A 20,789-nucleotide genomic window follows, 5' to 3' on the forward strand; every position below is an offset into this window, starting at 1 on the left:
TTGCTGCTTTGACAGTCAAAAAATAAAACAAAACACACCAAATACACAATTACACATGCAACAATTTTTTCTGAAAGTAATCTAGCAACTAGCCGAGTGACACCTACACATAGGGCCAAAAAAAAAAAAAAATCCATATTGAAATAAAAATGTTGAGATACACTCTTACCCTATACCCCACTCCCAGCACAGCACCACACAATTTAGAAGGAATCCTCAACTCCCAGCTTATTCTTGAGAAGCAGGAGCTTTAGACCACACATCTAGTGCCCCTAATTTTAAGGCTCACATATGACTTATGGGCCCCCCCCCAAAGATCTAGCTCTGAAAGCCAATGGGGCTGTGCTCATGAGTGCCATAGGACTATAGAACATGGGAGACAGAGCAGTGGAATTCATTTAAGCACAGGAACAAAACACTAAAAGGAATGGAAAGGGATTGAGGATAGCTTAACGGAGTTTGGGATACCATGAAGTGAACTCATATACACATTACAAGGGTCCCAGAAAGAGAAGAGTGAGAGAGAAAGGGGAAGAAAGCATATTCGAAGAAATAATGGTTGAAAACTTCCTTAACTTGAGGAAACAAATATCCAATCCAAGAAGCGCAAAGAGTATGAAACAAGATGAATCTAAAGAGACTCATACAGAGAAACACTATAGTTAAATTTTATTTATTTATTTTACTTTACAATACTGTATTGGTTTTGCCATACATCAACATAAATCCACACACCTATGGACACCTTATCTTCGACAAAGGAGGCAAGAATATACAATGGAGAAACACTATAGTTAAATTGTCAAAAGTCAGAGAATATCTGAAAAACAGTGAGAAAAGAGCAACTTATGGTGTTCAAGGGAAACCCCATAAGACCATTAGCAGATTTTTGAGGAGAAACCTTGAAATGGGAGAAAATACTTGCAAATTGCATATCTGACAAGTGATTAATATACAGAACATACAACCAACTCATACAACTCAGTAGCAAAACACAGACACAAACACAAATTACCCGAATTGAAAATGAGCAAAACCTTTGTATGGATCACAACAAACTGGAAAACTCTTAAGGAGCTGGGAATACCAGACCACCTTACCTGTCTCTTGAAAAATCTGTATGTTGGTCAAGAAACAACTGTTAGAACCGCACATGGAACAATTGACTGGTTTAAAATCGGGAAAAGAGTATGACAAGGCTGTATATTGTAATCTTGCTTATTTAACTTCTATGCAGTGTACATCATGTGAGATGCCAAGCTGGATGAATCACAAGCCGGGATCAAGACTGCTGGGAGAAATATCAACAACTTCAGATATTCAGATGATACCATTCTAATGGCAGAAAGTGAGGAGGCGCTAAAGAGCCTCTTGATGAGAGTGAAAGAGGAAACTGAAAAACCTGGCTTAAAACTTAAAATTAAAAAAAAAAAAAAAGATCATGACATCCAGTCCCATCACTTCATGGCAAAAACATGAGGAAACATTGGAAGCAGTAACAGATTTTATTTTCTTGGGCTCCAAAATCACCGTTGACAGTGATTGCAGCCATGAAATTAAAAGATGCTTGCTCCTTGGAAGGAAAGCTATGACTAACCTAGACAGCATATTAAAAAGCAGAGACATTACTTTGCTGACAAAGGTCCACCCAGTCAAAGCTATGGCTTTTCCAGTAGTCATATATGGATGTGTGAGAGTTGGACCATAAAGAATGTTGAGTGCCAAGAATTGATGCTTTCAAATTGTGCTGTTGGAGAAGACTCTTGAGAGCCCCTTGGACAGCAAAGAGATCAAACCAGTCAATCCTAAAGGAAATCAACACTGAATATTCACTCAGGAAGGACTGTTGCTGAAGCTACAGCAGTCCATGGGGTCACAAAGAGTCGGACACAACTTAGAGACTGAACAACAACAGCAACAATATATAAGGCAAATGCTAACAGTCATAAAAGGGGAAATTGACAGTAGCACAATAATAGTGGGGGACTTTGATACCCCACTTACACTGATGGACAGATTGTACAGACAGAAAATTAATAAGGAAACATAGCCTTAAATGACACATTAGACCAGATAGACTACATTGATATGTATAGGACACTCCATCTGAAACTAGCAGAATACAGTTTTCTCTCAAGTGCATATGGAACATTCTCCTGGATAGATCACATATTGGGTAAGAAATGAAGCCTTGGTAAATTTAAGAAGATTAAAATCATATCAAGCACCTTTTATGACCATAATGCTGTGAGATTAGAAATCAAGTACAGGAAAAAAATCTGTAAAAAGCACAAACACATGGATGCTAAATAATATGTTACTAAATAACCAATGGATCACTGAAGAAATCAAAGGGGAAATAAAAAAATAGCTAAAGACAAATGATAATGAAAACAAGACAATCAAAAAGTTATGGGACACAGCAAAAGCAGTTCTAAGAGGGAAGTTTGTAGCAAAACAATTTTACCTCAAGAAATAAGAAAAATCTCAAATAACAACCTAACCTTATATCTAAGGCAAACAGAGAAAGAGCAAACAAAACCCAAAGTTAATAGAAGGAAATAAATCATAAAGAGCAGAAATACATGAAATTGAGACAAAGAAAATAAGAGCAAAGATCAATAAAACTAAAATCTGGGTCTTTGAGAAGATAAATTGATCTAACTTCATCCAGACTCATCAAGATAAAAAAGGGAAAGGACTCAAATCAATAAAATTAGGAATGGAAAAGGAGAACTTAAAACACATATGACAGCAATACAGACTCATAAGAGACTACTATGAGCAACTATACACCAATAAGATGGACAACCCAGAAGAAATGGACAATTTCTTAGAAAAATATAACCTTCCAAGATTTAACCAGGAAGAAATAGAAAATATGAACAGACCAATTATAAGTACTGAAATCGAATTGTGATTAAAAATCTTCCAAGATGTCATATATATACATTAATATGCAGTATTTGTCTTTCTCTTTCTGACTTACTTCACTCTGTATGATAGGCTCTAGGTTCATCCACCTCATTAGAACTGACTCAAATGCATTCCTTTTGATAGCTGAGTAATATTCCATCGTTTATATGTACCATGACTTCCTTATCCATTCATCTGTCAATGGACTAGTATGAGTTTGATGCAAGAAGCAGAACAGCCAAAGCTGGTGCTCTGTGACAACCTAGAGGAATAGGGTCGGGAGGGAGATGGGAGAGGGTTTCAGGATTGGGGGCACACATGTATACCTGCGGCTGATTCATGCTGATGTATGGCAAAAACCATCACAACATTGTAAAGTAATTATCCTCCAATTCAAATAAGGAAATACATTTTTAAAAATCTTCCAAGAAACAAAAGTCTAGGACCAGATGACTTCACAGGCAAATTCTATTAAACATTTAGAGGAGTTTATACCTACCCATCTGAAACAATTCCAAAAAGTTGCAGGAAAAGAACACTCCCAAACTACAAGGAACTCTCCCATTCTACAAGGCCACCGTCACCCTAACACCAAAATAGTTAAAGAAATAGCAAAAAAAGAAAATTATAGCCAATATAGCTGATGAAGATTGATGCAAAAATCAACAAAATACTAGCAAACAGAATCCAACAACACATTAAAGCATCAAACACCTTGATCAAGTGGTATTTATCCCATTGATGCAAGGATTTTCCAATATTAGCAAAGCAGTCAGTATGATACACCACATCAAAAAATTGAAGAACGAAAGCCATATGATCATCTCAATAGATGCAAAAAAAGCTGTTGATAAAATTCAACACACATTGATGATAAAAACTTTCCAGAAAGGGGGATGGTGGGAACCTTTCTCAACATAATATTAATAAAGTCCACATACAAAAAAGCTGCAGCAGGCATCATTCTCAATGTTGAAGAAGCTGAAAGCATTTTCTTTAAGATTAGGAACAAGACAAGGATGTCCACTCTTGCCAATTTTATTCAACATATTTTGGAAGTCCTTGTCACAGCAATCAGAGAGGGAAAAGAAATAAAAGGACTCCAAATTTGAAAAGTAGAAGGAAAACTGTCACTGTTTGTAGATGACATGATAATATATATAGAAAATCCTCCAGCAACTACCAGAAAGCTACTAGAACCAAGCAATGAGTTTGGTAAATTTGTATGATACAAAATTAATACAGAAAAATCGGTTGCATTTCTGTACAGTAAAAATGAAAGAAATAATGCAATTTACCATCACGTCAAAAAGAATAAAATACCTAGGAATAAACCTCCCTAAGGAGGCAAAAGACCTGTACTCAGAAAACTATAAGATACTGATAAAATAAATAAAAGCTGGCATAAATAGATGGAGATCTATGTTCTGAGATTGGAAGAATCAGTATTGTCAGAATGACTATACTACTCAAAGCAATCTACAGATTCAATGCAATCCTTATCAAATTACCAATGATATTTTTCTTCACAGAGCTAGAAAAAGATTTTGTACAATTTGTATGGAAACACAAAAGACCACAAATAACCAAAGCAGTCTCGAAAAAGAAAAACAGCTGGAGGAATCAGACTCCCTGCCTTCAGACTATCCTATATAGCTACAGTAATCAGAGCATTATGTTACAGCACAAAAACAGAAATATAGACCAATAGAACAGGACAGAAAGTCCAGAGATAAACCTACACACCTACAGTAAACTAATCTATGACAAAATAGGCAAAAATATACAATGGAAAAGAGACAGTCTCTTCAATAAGTAGTTTGGGTAAATTGGACAGCTACATGTAAAAGAATGAAATGAGAACGCTCTCTAACATCATACACAAAAATAAACTCAAAATGGATTAAAGACCTAAATGCAAGGCTGGATACTGTAAAACTCTTAGAGGAGAAGAGGCAGAATACTCTTTGACATAAATCATGAAATATCTTTTTGATCCACTTCCTAGAGTAATGAAAATAAAAACAAAAATAAACAAATGGGACCTTATTAAATTTAAGAGCTTTTGCACAACAAAGGATACCATAAATAAGACAAAATAACAACAGTCACGATGGGAGAAAACATTTGGAAAAGCATCAACCAGCAAGGGATTAGTCTCCAAAATATACAAAAAGCTCATGCAGCTAAATATTAAAAAAATCAAGCAATGCAATAAAAAAATGGGTGGAAGGTCTAAAAAGCCATTTCTTCAAAGAAGACATACAGATGGTTAAAATGCATATGAAAAGATTTTCACCATCACTAATTATTAGGGAAAGGAAACCAAAACTACAACGAGGCATCACCTCACACTGGTCACAATGTCCATCATCAAAAAATCTACAAACAAGAAACGCTGGAGAGGGTGTGCAGAAAAGAGAACCCTCCTACATTGTTGGTGGGAATGTAAACTGGTAAAGCCACTATGGAGAACAGCATGCAGCTTCCTTAAATAACTAAAAAATATAGTCACAATATGATCTAGCAATCCCACTCATGGGTATATCCTGAGAAAAGCTTAATTCAAAGAGATACATACACAATAATATTCATTGCAGCAGTATTTACAATGACCAGGGCATGTAAGCAACCTAAATGTTCATCAAGAGAGGAATGGATAAGAAGACATGGTACATGTATACAATGGAATATTCAGTTCAGTTCAGTTCAGTCGCTCAGTCGTTTCTGACTCTTTGTGACCCCATGAATTGCAGCATGCCAGGCCTCCCTGTCCATCACCAACTCTTGGAGTTCACTCAGACTCAAGTCCATCAAGTCAGTGATGCCATCCAGCCATCTCACCCTCTGTTGTCCCCTTCTTCTCCTGCCCCTAATCCCTCCCAGCATCAAAGTCTTTTCCAATGAGTCAACTCTTCGCATGAGGTGGCCAAAGTACTGGAGTTTCAGCTTCAGCATCATTCCTTCCAAAGAAATCCCAGGGCTGATCTCCTTCAGAATGGACTGGTTGGATCTCCTTGCAGTCCAAGAAACTCACAAGAGTCTTCTCCAACATCACAGTTCAAAAGGATCAATTCTTCTGCGCTCAGCCTTCTTCACAGTCCAACTCTCACATCCATACGTGACCACAGGAAAAAACATAGCCTTGACTAGATGGACCTTAGTCAGCAAAGTAATGAATGTCTCTGCTTTTGAATATGCTATCTAGGTTGGTCATAACTTTTCTTCTAAGGAATAAGCATCTTTTAATTTCATGGCTTCAGTCACCATCTGCAGTGATTTTGGAGCCCCCCAAAATAAAGTCTGACACTGTTTCCACTGTTTCCCCATCTATTTCCCATGGAGTGATGGGACCATATGCTATGATCTTCGTTTTCTGAATGTTGAGCCAACTTTTTCACTCTCCACTTTCACTTTCATCAAGAGGCTTTTTAGCTCCTCTTCACTTTCTGCCATAAGGGAAGAAATCTGCATATATGAGGTAATTGAATATTACTCATCCATAAAAAGAATTAAATAATGCCATTTTTTAGCAACATGGATGGACCTAGAGATTATCATACTGAGTGAGGCTAATCAGACAAAGACAAACATCATATAATATCACTTATATGTGGAACCTGAAAAATGGCTACACATGAACTTATCTACAAAACAGAAACAGAGTTACAGATGTAGAAAGAAAATCATGGTTACTAAGTGATGAGGAAGGGGGAGGGATAAATTTGGAGACTGGGATTGACATACACACAACTATGTATAAAATAAATAGCTAATAAGGATTTATTTTGTAGCACAGGGAACTCTACTCAATACTCTGTAATTGTCTATATGGGAAAGAGTCTAAAAAATGATGGATATACATATACATGTATAACTGATTTACTTTTCTGTACATCTGGGACTAATACAACATTTTGAATCAACTTATATAGTAGCTCAGATGGTAAAGCATCTGCCTGCATTGCAGGAGACCCGGGTTCAATCCCTGGAATGGAAGGAGAAGGAAATGGTAACCCACTCCAGTATCCTTACCTGCAAAATTCTATGGACAGAGGAGCCTGGCGGGCTACAGTCCATGGGGTTCCAAAGAGTTGGACACAAATGAGTGACTAATGCATATATGCCAATTAAAAATTTAAAAAGCTGAGAATGTTAAGAAAATGATATAGATACAGCATCTGTTCTGCTAAAATTTGCCCTTAAAAAGTTATGTGAATTTCCTTAAAAGGAATCCAGATTGGAAAAGAAGAAGTAAAACTCTCACTGTTTGTAGATGACATGATCCTCTACAAAGAAAACCCTAAAGACTCCACCAGAAAATTACTAGAGCTAATCAATGAGTAGAGTAAAGTTGCAGGATATAAAATTAATACACAGAAATCCCTTGCATTCCTATACACTAATAATGAGAAAGTAGAAAAAGAAATTAAGGAAACAATTCCATTCACCATTGCAACAGAAAGAATAAAATATTTAGGAATATATCTACCTAAAATACTAAAGACCTATATATAGAAAACTATAAAACACTGGTGAAAGAAATCAAAGAGGACACTAATAGGTGGAGGAATATACCATGTTCATGGTTCGGAAGAATCAATATAGTGATTCTCCCCAAAGCAATCTATAGATTCAATGCAATCCCTATCAAGCTACCAATGGTATTTTTCACAGAACTAGAATAAATAATTTTGCAATTTGTATGGAAATGCAAAAAACCTCGAATGGCCAAAGCAATCTTGAGAAAGAAGAATGGAACTGGAGGAATCCACCTGCCTGACTTCAGGCTATACTACAAAGCTACAGTCATCAAGACAGTATGGTTCTGGCACAAAGACAGAAATATACATCAATGGAACAAAATAGAAAGCCCAGATATAAATCCATGCATCTATGGATACCTTATCTTTGACAAAGGAGGCAAGAATATAAAATGGAGATAAGACAATCTCTTTAACAAATGGTGCTGGGAAAACTGGTCACATACATGAAAAAGAATGAAACTAGAACGCTTTCTAAAACCATACACAAAAATAAACTCAAAATGGATTAAAGATCTAAATGTAAGACCAGAAACTATAAAACTCTTAGAGGAAAACATAGGCAGAACATTCTCTGACATACATCACAGAAATATCGTCTATGACCCACCTCACAGAGTAATGGAAATAAAAACAAAAATAAACAATTGTGACCTAATTAAACTTAAAAGCTTCTGCCCAATGAAGGAAACTGCAAGCAAGGTGAAAAGACAGTCTTCAAAATGGCAGAAAATAATAGAAAATGAAACAACTGGAAAATAATTAATCTTCAAAATATACAAGCAGCTCATACAGCCCAATATAAGAAAAACAAACAACCCAATCAAAAAGTGGGCCAAAGAACAAAACAGACCTTTCTCCAAAGAAGACATACAGATGGATGATAAACACACAAAAAGATGCTTAATATCACTCATTTTTAGAGAAATGCAAATCAAAATCACAATGAGGTATCACCTCATGCTGGTTAGAGTATCTGCCATCAGAAAGTCTAAAAACAATCAATGCCGGAGGAGGTGTGGAGAAAAGGCAACCCTCCTACCCTGCTGATGGGAATGCAAGCTGGTACAGCTGCTATGGAGAACAGTTTTTTCCTTAAAAACTGGAAATAGGACTGCCATATGGCCCAGCAATCCCACTCTTGGGCATACACACAGAGGAAACCAGAATTGAAAGAGACACTTGTACCCCAATGTTCATTGCAGCACTGTTTACAGTAGCTAAGACATAGAAGCAGCCTAGATGTCCATTGGCAGACAAATGGATAAGGAAGTTGTGGTAAATACTCAGCTATGAAATAAGAACACATTTGAGTCAGTTCTAATGAGGTGGATTAAACTGGAGCCTATTATACAGAATGAAGTAAGTCAGAAAGAGAAACACCAATACAGTATATTAACACATATATATGGAATTTAGAAAGATGGTAATGCCAGCCCTATATGCAAGGCAGCAAAAGAGACACTGACGTAAAGCACAGACTTTTGAACTATGTGGGAGAAGGCAAGGGTGGGATGATTTGAGAGAATAGCATTGAAGCATGTATATTACTATATGTGAAATAGATGACTGGTGCATGAAGCAGGGCACCCAAAGCCAGTGCTCTGGGACAACCCAGAGGGACGGGGTGGGGAGGGAGCTGGGAGGGGTATTCAGGATGGGGAGACACATGTGCACCAGTGGCTGATTCATGTTGATGTAAGGCAAAAACCACCACAATATTGTAAAGCAATTGTCCTTCAATTAAAATAAAGAGATTAATTAAAATATAAATAAGGCAAATAAAGATAGGTATTTGAATTTTCTTATTTCAAGTGCTATTCAATTTGACGTTTTACTTGTTAATCCAGTAGAAAAGTTTTGAGCCACACATACCTTAATTTAAGACTATAAATATTTTATAAAAATACATTTAAAGAAGTACAACAATTATTTTGTTTTTTTAATTTTAAAGTTTGGCCTAGAGTTTTTAAACTTAAAATTGTCCTATACTTGACTTACAATATTATATTTGTTTCATGTGTACAAAATACCAGTTCAACATTTTTATAGATTATACTCCACTTATAATTATTACAAAATAGTGGCTATATTTCCCTCTGCTGTACAATATATCCTTATAGCTTATTTATTTTACACATAGTAGTTTGTACCTCATAATCCCCTACCTCTACCAATCATTTTAAAATCATCTTTTAGAAACACTTTTTTATTAATATCCAAAGAGTAGTTTAGATGTGATTACTACATTGATAATGGTAATAATGCATAACAGAAGCTTATTGGTGCAGAACTTTATATGCTGGAATCTAATTTTTATTGCCTTCCCTCAAAATGTAAAAAAAGAATTTTATTATACTTATCCCTTAAAGGAGGTTGACAGTCTTACAAGGTCTTCATTAAAGGTCATTATACGATGGCAGAATGTACTTAAATCCATGTGAAATGTTACATGGGTAGGCCAAGAACGTTTGTTACTGCTCACTGACAACTGGGATTCATTTATCAGAACTCAATCTTGCTGATGGTAAGATAATGTTTGGGGCCTACTTCATTACAGACAATGCAAGATTATGCATATTAGTTCTTATATCAAACCTCCAAGTCAATTTTCTGAAACTAAGAAACAAATTCATATTAACATATTAAATAGAAAATATGCTCGAACAGGAGGAAACCGATTCTTTATGCTGGATTTTGAGATCTGGAGAAAGCTATTCGTTCTTTGGCATTCAAAATAAAGCAAATGAAAACGCTGACAGCCACTTTATCTTCTGAATATTTAATCTGATTCAAAATTTGGCCTATTTATATATAATATCCAGGTATATAACACAGCTTTAACCTTAAACAGTAATATAAACAACATTGTAAATCAAAAAGATAGAGCCTGAGAAGAATAAAATCCATAAATAGTTATTTATATATTACCTTTGGTGAGTCACAACAAATACAAATATTATTCATAAGACTTTCTTAGTTTCAATTACCAAAGAAATCCAGCTGTGTTTGTGACAGAGACATTGTAACAAAAGTTGAGATAATCTTAGAGTGAGATATTTCAAGTGAAGTATAGAAGTTATCCTTTTAAATGAATGTGTATTCTAGCTTCTGCCTTGTTCTTCAGCCTGGAACTTAGCCAGAATATTATCTCTCTGATTCTCTTCCTGAAATGCTTCCAGGAGATTTTAAGTGACCCATGAAGTTAGCTCCTTTTGGTCTACAATTTATTAAAACTAGTTCCATGGTCTTCAATGGGTTGAAGGTTCCTAGCCTGTAGTACACTGAGATGAGCACTATCATCTTGGTCTTGGCTGGGTGAAGACCTAATTTGCATTGGAAGTAAGGCTAGTTGGAGACAGGCTTCCTAGTGCCTTGCATGTAAGGAGAGCCTATCACTACATTTTACTTCTGAGTGTGATTTATTCAATATGTCCAGAGACTTTTTTAAATGAACTTGAGGTTTCAATAAAGGCCTTGCCTTTAAGATATATAACCTGTGATTAAAAATAGCCCCAGCTCAAAGCAAGAGAGTGACCTTTGCAAAAGCAGTAATGGGATATTTGGGTTCTTTTTACCATGCTGAAATAGGTCTATTTTATCTTGCAAAAGGAGTAAAAGAAAAAAATGGAATGCAATTAAGGAGACCTCAATCAGCACTATACTGGGTTGGAGTGATGAGACACTACATGTTTGAAATAATATATGCAGATTACCTGGACTGTTTACGTGAATTGCTCAGATGTGGCATACGATAGTCTTGTGTGATGCCATATGTATCCATGTAAATCTTAATGTATACAACATACTGATGGAAAAAGTGTTGCGAGATTCCCTCAGTGTGTATTCTCTTTGAAAACTGGTGTCATTTTCCCCAAATGATTCTATTTCTGTTGGTAGTACCTTTAGCATTAGAAACTCTTGGCCCTTCACCTTTCAGCAAGAGAGACTAGGTTTGAGCTCCCTTGAAAAGATCCTAGAGTTTCCTTTATTCCTCCAGGATTCTAGGGCAGTTTGGAGCTTTAACACATTGCTACATGTTTGACCTAAAAGAGATAAGGATCATATACTATTTTATTAGAATTGCTTACTTATTGCAACAGGGAATATGGTCAGTTCAATAGCTGATATTAGAATTTTGTTCCTTCTCCTGTAATTGATGACTGAAAAAGAGAGTTATGGTGTGTGTATATATATATATATATATATATATATATATATATATATAATATTAATTTAATTATTTTTCCTGAAAATGCTTACCTCTTTATACTTGCATCTCCCTAGTTGGAGTTAAGTGTTTTGATGAAGGGTAGACTTAGGTAAAACAGTAGCTCTCATTATATGTTTGACATAAATTATGTCTCCAATTGTTTAAAAAGGAAAAAGTATGGAAAAGGCTAAGAAGGGCCCTGGGTGGCAGGTAAGTGCACTTGAGACAGATGTGTAGATAAGTTGCTTCAAAGACACAAAACCATCCTTAGCCTGGTGGTAGGGTGAAGTGGGAGACTTTTTTTTCTCTGCAATGAGGTGTCAGGGATGAGTTTCCAGGAAGGAAATTCACTTGTGCCCTGAGTTTAGAATGGCATGCTATGTTTGTTAATGTCACTGTTTCCTCTTCATCTGCTTGCCCACCTTTCTTGAGTGGAAGTCTCTGACTGCAGCTGGAATGCCAAGTGACAGGACAAATGATCTGCTCGTGTTTTCCTGTTAGTCCTGTGTGGTGAGGATTTTGCTGATGAATTAGGCCCCGGAAAGTATTAGAAAAGCAGCTTTCTTTTTTTTTTTTCTTCTGAATTCTCACCTCACTTCATACTTCTCTCTCGTAGAGCAATTATTGTACTGTATTGTAATGATTTGTGTCTGTCTTTCCCAGTAGACTGTAAGTTCATTGATGGAAGGAACTTGGTCTTATTTATCTTTGTATGTGTGGGCATGCACACTCAGTTGTGTCTGACTCTTTGTGACCCCATAGACTGTAGCCCACCAGGCTCCTCTGTCTATGGAATTTTCCAGGTAAGACTACTGGAGTGGATTGCCATATCTTTGTATACCCAGGGTCTAACATAGTTTCTGGCACATAGTAAAAACCTAATAAATGATTGTGGACTGAATGAAAGAATGAGTGAGAAAAGTGTTAGGCACTAAGGTCAAACAGAGACCAATGGTCATAATACAACTTGTTGTTTTATTATAATGGACTTCCTAGAGGCTAAGAAAGGGCTTCCAGTTTTTTTTCTATAAGACCTGGAGTTATCAGTGCCCTATCTGTTTAGAGAGGATGGCTATTTCTGGGCAGTCATTTTCTCCAAACTTCTACCAGAATGCATTCACTGGAACCATTACAATGTAATGAGTCATTTTTTTCTGTATTTGGTGATTTCTAGATTAAGATCTATTTGCTCCCCAATGATGGAGGGTAAATACTTTTAATTTTCTCACCATTTCACCCCAAGGATCCAGTGTCGTGCTTGGCATAAAGTAGGTAGTCCGTAAATGAATGACTGGCTGGAAACACTAAAATGGCTTCTTTTATTTATGCAGGGTTTTTGGCCTTTTCTGGAATAAGATACATATATTTTTGCTTTATCTGGAATAAGATACATATATATATGTATGTGTGTGTGTGTGTGTATATAAGCTCTGCTGTGCTTAGTTGTTCAGTCATGTCTGACTGTTTGCGACCCATGAACTGCAGCCTGCCAGGCTCCTCTGTCCATTGGAATTCTCCAGGCAAGAATACTGGAGAGGGTTACCATGCCCTCCTCCATGGGATCTTTGCAACCCAAGGATCGAATCCAGGTCTTCTGCACTGTGGGTGGATTCTTTACCTACTGAGACACCAGGGAAGCCTCTACATATATATATATATATATACACACACACACACACCCTGATATGTATAGTGCTTCCCTGACATATACATACATATATATATACACACACACACACACATGCACACACACACACACACACACACATGTATATAGCATTATCCTAAGAAACTTTCTTCAAGTTCTTTTCAGAAAGCTTTAATAAAATTCCTTCTAATTTTTTGACCAGGTTATTGATTTTTTTAAAAAAGAATGTCTATTGCTAAAGGTAACATGTTAACTTTTAAAGCGTCCAAATGTGGAAAACTCAGCAGGTTTTATTTCAATGGAGACCTTTTGTTAATTTTTTAAAGGAATGAGTGTTTGGCGGCTGCATAGCCTTCTCTCAAGGGGAAAGGCCTTTCGAGTGACACTCAGTAATTTAGCCATTAAGGTTAATGTTCATCTTCTCTCTGTCTATTGAAACTTCTAGGCTTGGCAGTGCAAATAGCTTATCAGGTAGTTTTAAAGGTCATGTGCAAAAGACGAAAATCTTGCACTGCTCATGAAAATGTTCTTAGTAATCAGTGCCTGCTAATAGGAGGGGGCTGAGGCACTCTCTCAGATCATCTATCTTGTCTTTTCCTCCAGGTCACTTTGTGACAGATTTTGAGTTGGTAACAACACAGCCCCATTCCAGTCCATTTTAGTTTGCTGATTCCTAGAATGTTTACGTTCACTCTTGCAATCTCCTGTTTGACCACTTCCAACATGCCTTGATTCATAGACCTGACATTCCAGGTTCCTATGCAATATTGCTCTTTAAAGAATCGGACCTTGCTTCTATCACTAGTCACATCCACAGCTGGGTATTGTTTTTGCTTTGGCTCCATCCCTTCATTCTTTCTGGATTTATTTCTCCACTGACCTCCAGTAGCATATTGGGCACCTACTGACCTGAGGAGTACCTCTTTCAGTGTCCTATTATTTTGCCTTTTCATACAGTTCATGGGGTTCTCAAGGCAAGAACACTGAAGTGATTTGCCATTCCCTTCTCCAGAGGACCACATTCTGTCAGACCTCTCCACCATGACCCGCCCGTCATGGGTTGCCCCGCTGGCATGGCTTAGTTTCATTGAGTTAGACAAGACTGTGGTCCTAGTGTGATTAGACTGACTAGATTTCTGTGAGTATGGTTTCAGTGTGTCTGCCCTCTGATGCCCTCTTGCAACACTGACCATTTTACTTGGGTTTCTCTTACCTTGGGCGTGGGATATCTCTTCACAGCTTGGATGCAATCTCAAAAATGACAGAATGATCTCTGTCTATTTCCAAGGCAAACCATTCAATATCCCGGTTATCCAAGTCTATGCCGCAACCAGTAACACTGAAGAAGCTAAAGTTGAATGGTTCTATGAAGACCTACAAGACCTTTTAGAACTAACACCCATAAAAGATGTCCTTTTCATTATAGGGGACTGGAATGCAAAAGTAGGAAGTCAAGAAACACCTGGAGTAACAGGCAAACTTGGCCTTGGAATGCAGGATGAAACAGGGCAAAGACTAATAGAGTTTTGCCAAGATAATGCATTGGTCATAGCAAACACCCTCTTCCAACAACACAAGAGAAGACTCTACATATGGACATCACCAGATGGTCAACACCAAAATCAGATTTATTATATTCTCTGCGGCCAAAGATGGAGAAGCTCTATACAGTCAACAAAAACAAGACCAGGCTCTGACTGTGGCTCAGATCATGAACTCCTTATTACCAAATTCAGACTTAAATTGAAGAAAGCAGAGAAAACCGCTAGACGATTCAGGTATGACTGACTTAAATCAAATCCCTTATGATTATACAGTGTAAGTGAAAAATAGATTTAAGGGCGTAGATCTGATAGACAGAGTTCCTGATGAACTATGGAATGAGGTTCGTAACATTGTACAGGAGACAGGAATCAAAACCATCCCCATGGAAAATAAATGCAAAAAAGCAAAATGGCTGTCTGCGGAGGCCTTACAAACAGCTGTGAAAAGAAGAGAAGCAAAAAGCAAAGGAGAAAAGGAAAGATATAAACATCTGAATGTAGAGTTCCAAAGAATAGCAAGAAGACATAAGAAAGCCTTCTTCAGCAATCAATGCAAAGAAATAGAGGAGAAGAACAGAACGGGAAAGACTAGAGATCTCTTCAAGAAAATTAGAGATATCAAGGGAACATTTCATGCAAAGATGGGTTCAATAAAGGACAGAAATGGTATGGACCTAACAGAAGCAGAAGATATTAAGAAGAGATGGCAAGAATACATAGAAGAACTGTACAAAAAGGATCTTCACAACCCAGATAATCACGATGGTGTGATCACTCATCTAGAGCCAGACATCCTGGAATGTGAAGTCAAGTGGGCCTTACTATGAACAAAGCTAGTGGAGGTGATGGAATTTCAGCAGAAATTCCATTTCAAATCCTGAAGGATGATGCTGTGAAAGTGCTGCACTCAATATGCCAGCAATTTCCACACAATTGCACTCATCTCACATGCTAGTAAAGTAATGCTCAAAATTCTCCAAGCCAGGCTTCAGCAATACGCGAACCATGAACTCCCTGATCTTCAAGCTGGTTTTAGAAAAGGCAGAGGAACCAGAGATCAAATTGCCAACATCCACTGGATCATCGAAAAAGCAAGAGTTCCAGAAAAACATCTATTTCTGCTTTATTGACTATGCCAAAGCCTTTGACTGTGTGGATCACAGTAAACTGTGGAAAATTCTGAAAGAGATTGGAATAACAGATCACGTAACCTGCCTCTTGAGAAATCTGTATGCAGGTCAGGAAGCAACAGTTAGAACTGGACATGGAACAACAGACTGGTTCCAAATAGGAAAAGGAGTACGTCAAGGCTGTATATTGTCACCCTGCTTATTTAACTTCTATGCAGAGTACATCATGAGAAATGCTGGACTGGAAGAAACACAAGCTGGAATCAAGATTGCTGGGAGAAATATCAATAACCTCAGATACGCAGATGATGCCACCCTTATGGCAGAAAGTGAAGAGGAGCTAAAAAGCCTCTTGATGAAAGTGAAAGAGGAGAGTGAAAAAGTTGGCTTAAAGCTCAACATTCGGAAATCGAAGATCATGGCATCCGGTCCCATCAATCCATGGGAAATAGATGGGGAAACAGTTGAAACTGTGTCAGACTTTATTTTTGGGGGCTCCAAAATCACTGCAGATGGTGATTGCAGCCATGAAATTAAAAGACGCTTACTCCTTGGAAGAAAAGTTATGACCAACCTAGATAGCATATTCAAAAACAGAGACATTACTTTGCTGACTAAGGTCCGTCTAGTCAAGGCTATGGTTTTTCCAGTGGTCATGTATGGATGTGAGAGTTGGACTGTGAAAAAGGCTGAGTGCTGAAGAATTGATGCTTTTGAACTGTGTTGTTGGAGAAGACCGTTGAGAGTCCCTTGGACTGCAAGGAGATCCAACCAGTCCATTCTGACGGAGATCAGCCCTTGGATTTCTTTGGAAGGAATGATGGTAAAGCTGGAACTCCAGTACTTTGGCCCCCTCATGCGAAGAGCTGACTCATTGGAAAAGACTTTGATGCTGCAAGGGATTGGGAGCAGGAGAAGAAGGGGACGACCGAGGATGAGATGGCTGGATGGCATCACTGACTGGATGGACGCGAGTCTGTGTGAACTCTGAGAGTTGGTGATGGACATGGAGGCCTGGTGTGCTGCGATTCATGGGGTCACAAAGAGTCGGACACGACTGAGCGACTGAACTGTACTGAACTGAACAGTGCAGCCTGGAAGGTAACTAGCTATGCACATCTCTGCTTTCTACATTAGTCGTCAATAAGGTAAAACAGACACACACTGACAAAATCTTTAACTTTCTCGTATTCTTTTCAGCCTCTGCACTCTATCTTTGGGGTAAGTCTGACAGAGATAGGAGCAAAGAACAGATTTCTTTACTGACAATCAGCAGCATTTGTCAAAATCTCCTTTCATAGGAGGAAGCATAATAAGGATGGTGGAATGCTCAGCCTTTCCCTTGCTATGACTTTTATTTCAGCCTGTGACAGAGCTATATCTCTGCCATCTCTCTGGCCTGTTGCAACCCTTTATGGGAAGTACGAATTGAGCCTTGCCCGCCTAGGTCTTGCTCACTTGTGGCTCAGATGGTAAAGCGTCTGTCTACAATGCCGGAGACCTGGGTTTGATCCCTGGGTGGGGAAGATCTCCTGGAGAAGGAAATGGCAACCCACTCCAGTATTCTTGCCTGGAAAATCCCATGGATGGGGGAGCCTGGTTATGTTACAGTCCATGGGGTCGCAAAGAGTCAGACATGGCTTCACTTTCACTTTCACTTTGATCTTCCCCAGTGGCTCAGACGGTAAAGTGTCTGTCTACAATGAGGAAGACCTGGGTTCAATCCCTGGGTCGGGAAGATCTCCTGGAGAAGGAAATGGCAACCCACTCCAGTATTCTTGCCTGGAAAATACCACGGGCAGAGGAACCTAGTTAGGCTACAGTTCATGGGGTTGCAAAGAGTCAGACATCACTGAGGGACTTAACTCACTCACTTACTTACTCACTTACATCTGACCACCATGAATCTCCCATAAGTGGATCTCAACCTTCTCAAGGGAAATGAAAACTTAATCCACCACTCCGAATCCCAGCTAAGACCACTGCCTAAGCTTCCTTTGAAATGTCACTGAGTTTGTCTTTTTCTATCGTCTCCTTTCTCCAAACATTAAGAAGTATGGGTTGCGCTTGTAGAATGAAGGAAAACCTAGAGTTTTTTTAAATGGTAGTTCTGAGGCGGGCTTTTAGGAGTGACTCTGAATAGTTCTTTCAGAAGAGTGAACTGTACCTTCTGGCTTATTGCAGTCACCCACTGAAAGAGCAATCACGGAATGAGTCTGCAATAATGATGAAAATGAAGAACGCATTCTTCTGAAGTGCATCAGTAGCTGTTTTGCATATGGATTCAGTAGTAAGATAAGAATTTACTTTGCATTCTGTTTTATTACTTGCTTCAGAGAATATAGCAGCAGGTTTGGGGGATTATGTTTTAGAGGAAAAGTTATGTTTTCAAAATCCTGTTGATGACTGCATCCTCTCCCTCCACTCCCTCTCTCCTTGCCTTGATCCTCCATTCTTCCCTGAGCTATTGCTGGGAATTTTTTCAAATAACGGAGAGTTGTTGTAGTTGTTTCTGTATTCAGCTTACTTTTGCTTTCTAAAACTTTGGGTAATCTTCCATTTTTACTCTTGAATGGTGAATTGTTGGCAGGCTTTAATAAGAGACAACAGTAAAGTGCTAGGGATGGCTGAGCAGATTAATTTTCAAAGATTCAGCTCAGAGAAGAATGTAGTTTTGTTTGAAATTTTGCTTCATCTAGCAAAAATAAATTCCACATCTCATAGCTACAGATATGTTTTTGAAATGATGACCAACCTGGGTACACCAAGGCCTCTTTCATGACATTTAATTTTGGACATCAGAGTAGAGAGGCCTGAAGACTGGAAATAAGAAAAAAATAAAGAATTGAGGTTTTGCTTAGACTTTTGAGCCCCAAGTTACCCTTTATTAACACAAATTCTGTTTGAAAATAGAGGAAAATGAGTCCTTTATCTCTGAAGAGTGTTACAAACTGCATTTTCAAGTATGCCAAGTGTAATCATAATAACAGTTATCATGTTTTGGATAGTTGCAATGTGGAAGGCTACATATACATGTGCATGCTAAGTTGCTTCAGGTATGTCCTACTCTTTGCAACTCTATGGACTGTAGCCCACCAGTCTCCTCTCTTCATGGGATTCTCTAGGCAGGAAACCTGGAGTTGATTGCCACACCCTCCTGAAGAGGATCTTACCAACCCAGGGATTGAAACTGCAACTCTTATGTCTCCTTCCTTGGCAGGCAGGTTTTTTTTTTTTTTTTTTTTAATACCACTAGTGCCACCTTGGAAGCCCTTATATATACATACATCTATTTATCCTCTAATATTAATAATCACAATAACACTGCAAGATATATCCTATCTCTATTTTGCAGAGACTAAGGCTTAGAAAGATTAATTAACACAAGTAATACTGTCCAGTTATAGATTGTTGAATTATTGCCCTCCAGGTTCATAATTTTTCAACTATCCATTACCACCTTGGAGTGCAAGGATTCAAAAGGTCATTTTGTTCTTCAGTTGCCAATATCCCCTCTCCCATATGTCATGCAGAATTGGCTTTCAGTTCAGTTCAGTTCAGTCACTTAGTCGTGTCCGACTCTTTGCGACCGCATGAATCACAGCACGCCCGGCCTCCCTGTCCACCACCATCTCCCGGAGTTCACTCAGACTCACGTCCATTGAGTCTGTGATGCCATCCAGCCATCTCATCCTCGGTCGTCCCCTTCTCCTCCTGCTCCCAATCCCTCGCAGCATCAGAGTCTTTTCCAATGAGTCAGCTCTTCGCGTGAGGTGGCCAAAGTACTGGAGTTTCAGCTTTAGCATCATTCCCTCCAAAGAAATCCCAGGGTTGATCTCCTTCAGAATGGACTGGTTGGATCTCCTTGCAGTCCAAGGGACTCTCAAGAGTCTTCAACAACACAGTTCAAAAGGATCAATTCTTCTGCGCTCAGCCTTCTTCACAGTCCAACTCTCACATCCACACATGACCACTGGAAAAACCATAGCCTTGACTAGATGGACCTTTTTTGGCAAAGTAATGTCTCTGCTTTTGAATATGCTATCTAGGTTGGTCATAACTTTTCTTCCAAGGAGTAAGCGTCTTTTATTTCATGGCTGCAATTACCATCTGCAGTGATTTTGGAGCCCCAAAAAATAAAGTCTGGCACTGTTTCTACTGTTTCCCCATCTATTTGCCATGAAGTGATGGGACCGGATGCCATGATCTTCATTTTCTGAATGTTGCGCTTTAAGCCAACTTTTTCACTGTCCTCGTTCACTTTCATCAAGAGGCTTTTTAGCTCCTCTTCACTTTCTGCCATGAGGGTGGTGTCATCTGCATATCTGAGGTTATTGATATTTCTCCCAGCAATCTTGATTCCAGCTTGTGTTTCTTCCAGTCCAGTGTTTCTCATGATGTACTCTGCATAGAAGTTAAATAAGCAGGGTGACAATATACAGCCTTGACGTACTCCTTTTCCTATTTGGAACCAGTCTGTTGTTCCATGTCCAGTTCTAACTGTTGCTTCCTGACCTGCATACAGATTTCTCAAGAGGCAGGTCAGGTGGTCTGGTATTCCCATCTCTTCCAGAATTTTCCACAGTTTATTGTGATCCACACAGTCAAAGGCTTTGGTATAGTCAATAAAGCAGAAATAGATGTTGGCTTTAGGGAAACGAAAAATAGCTCTGTGAATGTGGAGTTTATTCTAGGACTTATATTCCTAGGAAAATGGTCACTTTTCTAGGGTATGTCATTTTTTGGAATCAAAATTTAACATCAAATTTGGATCAAATACTGCAAGATACTCCT

The sequence above is a fragment of the Ovis canadensis genome, chromosome X (assembly GCF_042477335.2).
Source record: "Ovis canadensis isolate MfBH-ARS-UI-01 breed Bighorn chromosome X, ARS-UI_OviCan_v2, whole genome shotgun sequence".
NCBI lineage: Eukaryota > Metazoa > Chordata > Mammalia > Artiodactyla > Bovidae > Ovis > Ovis canadensis.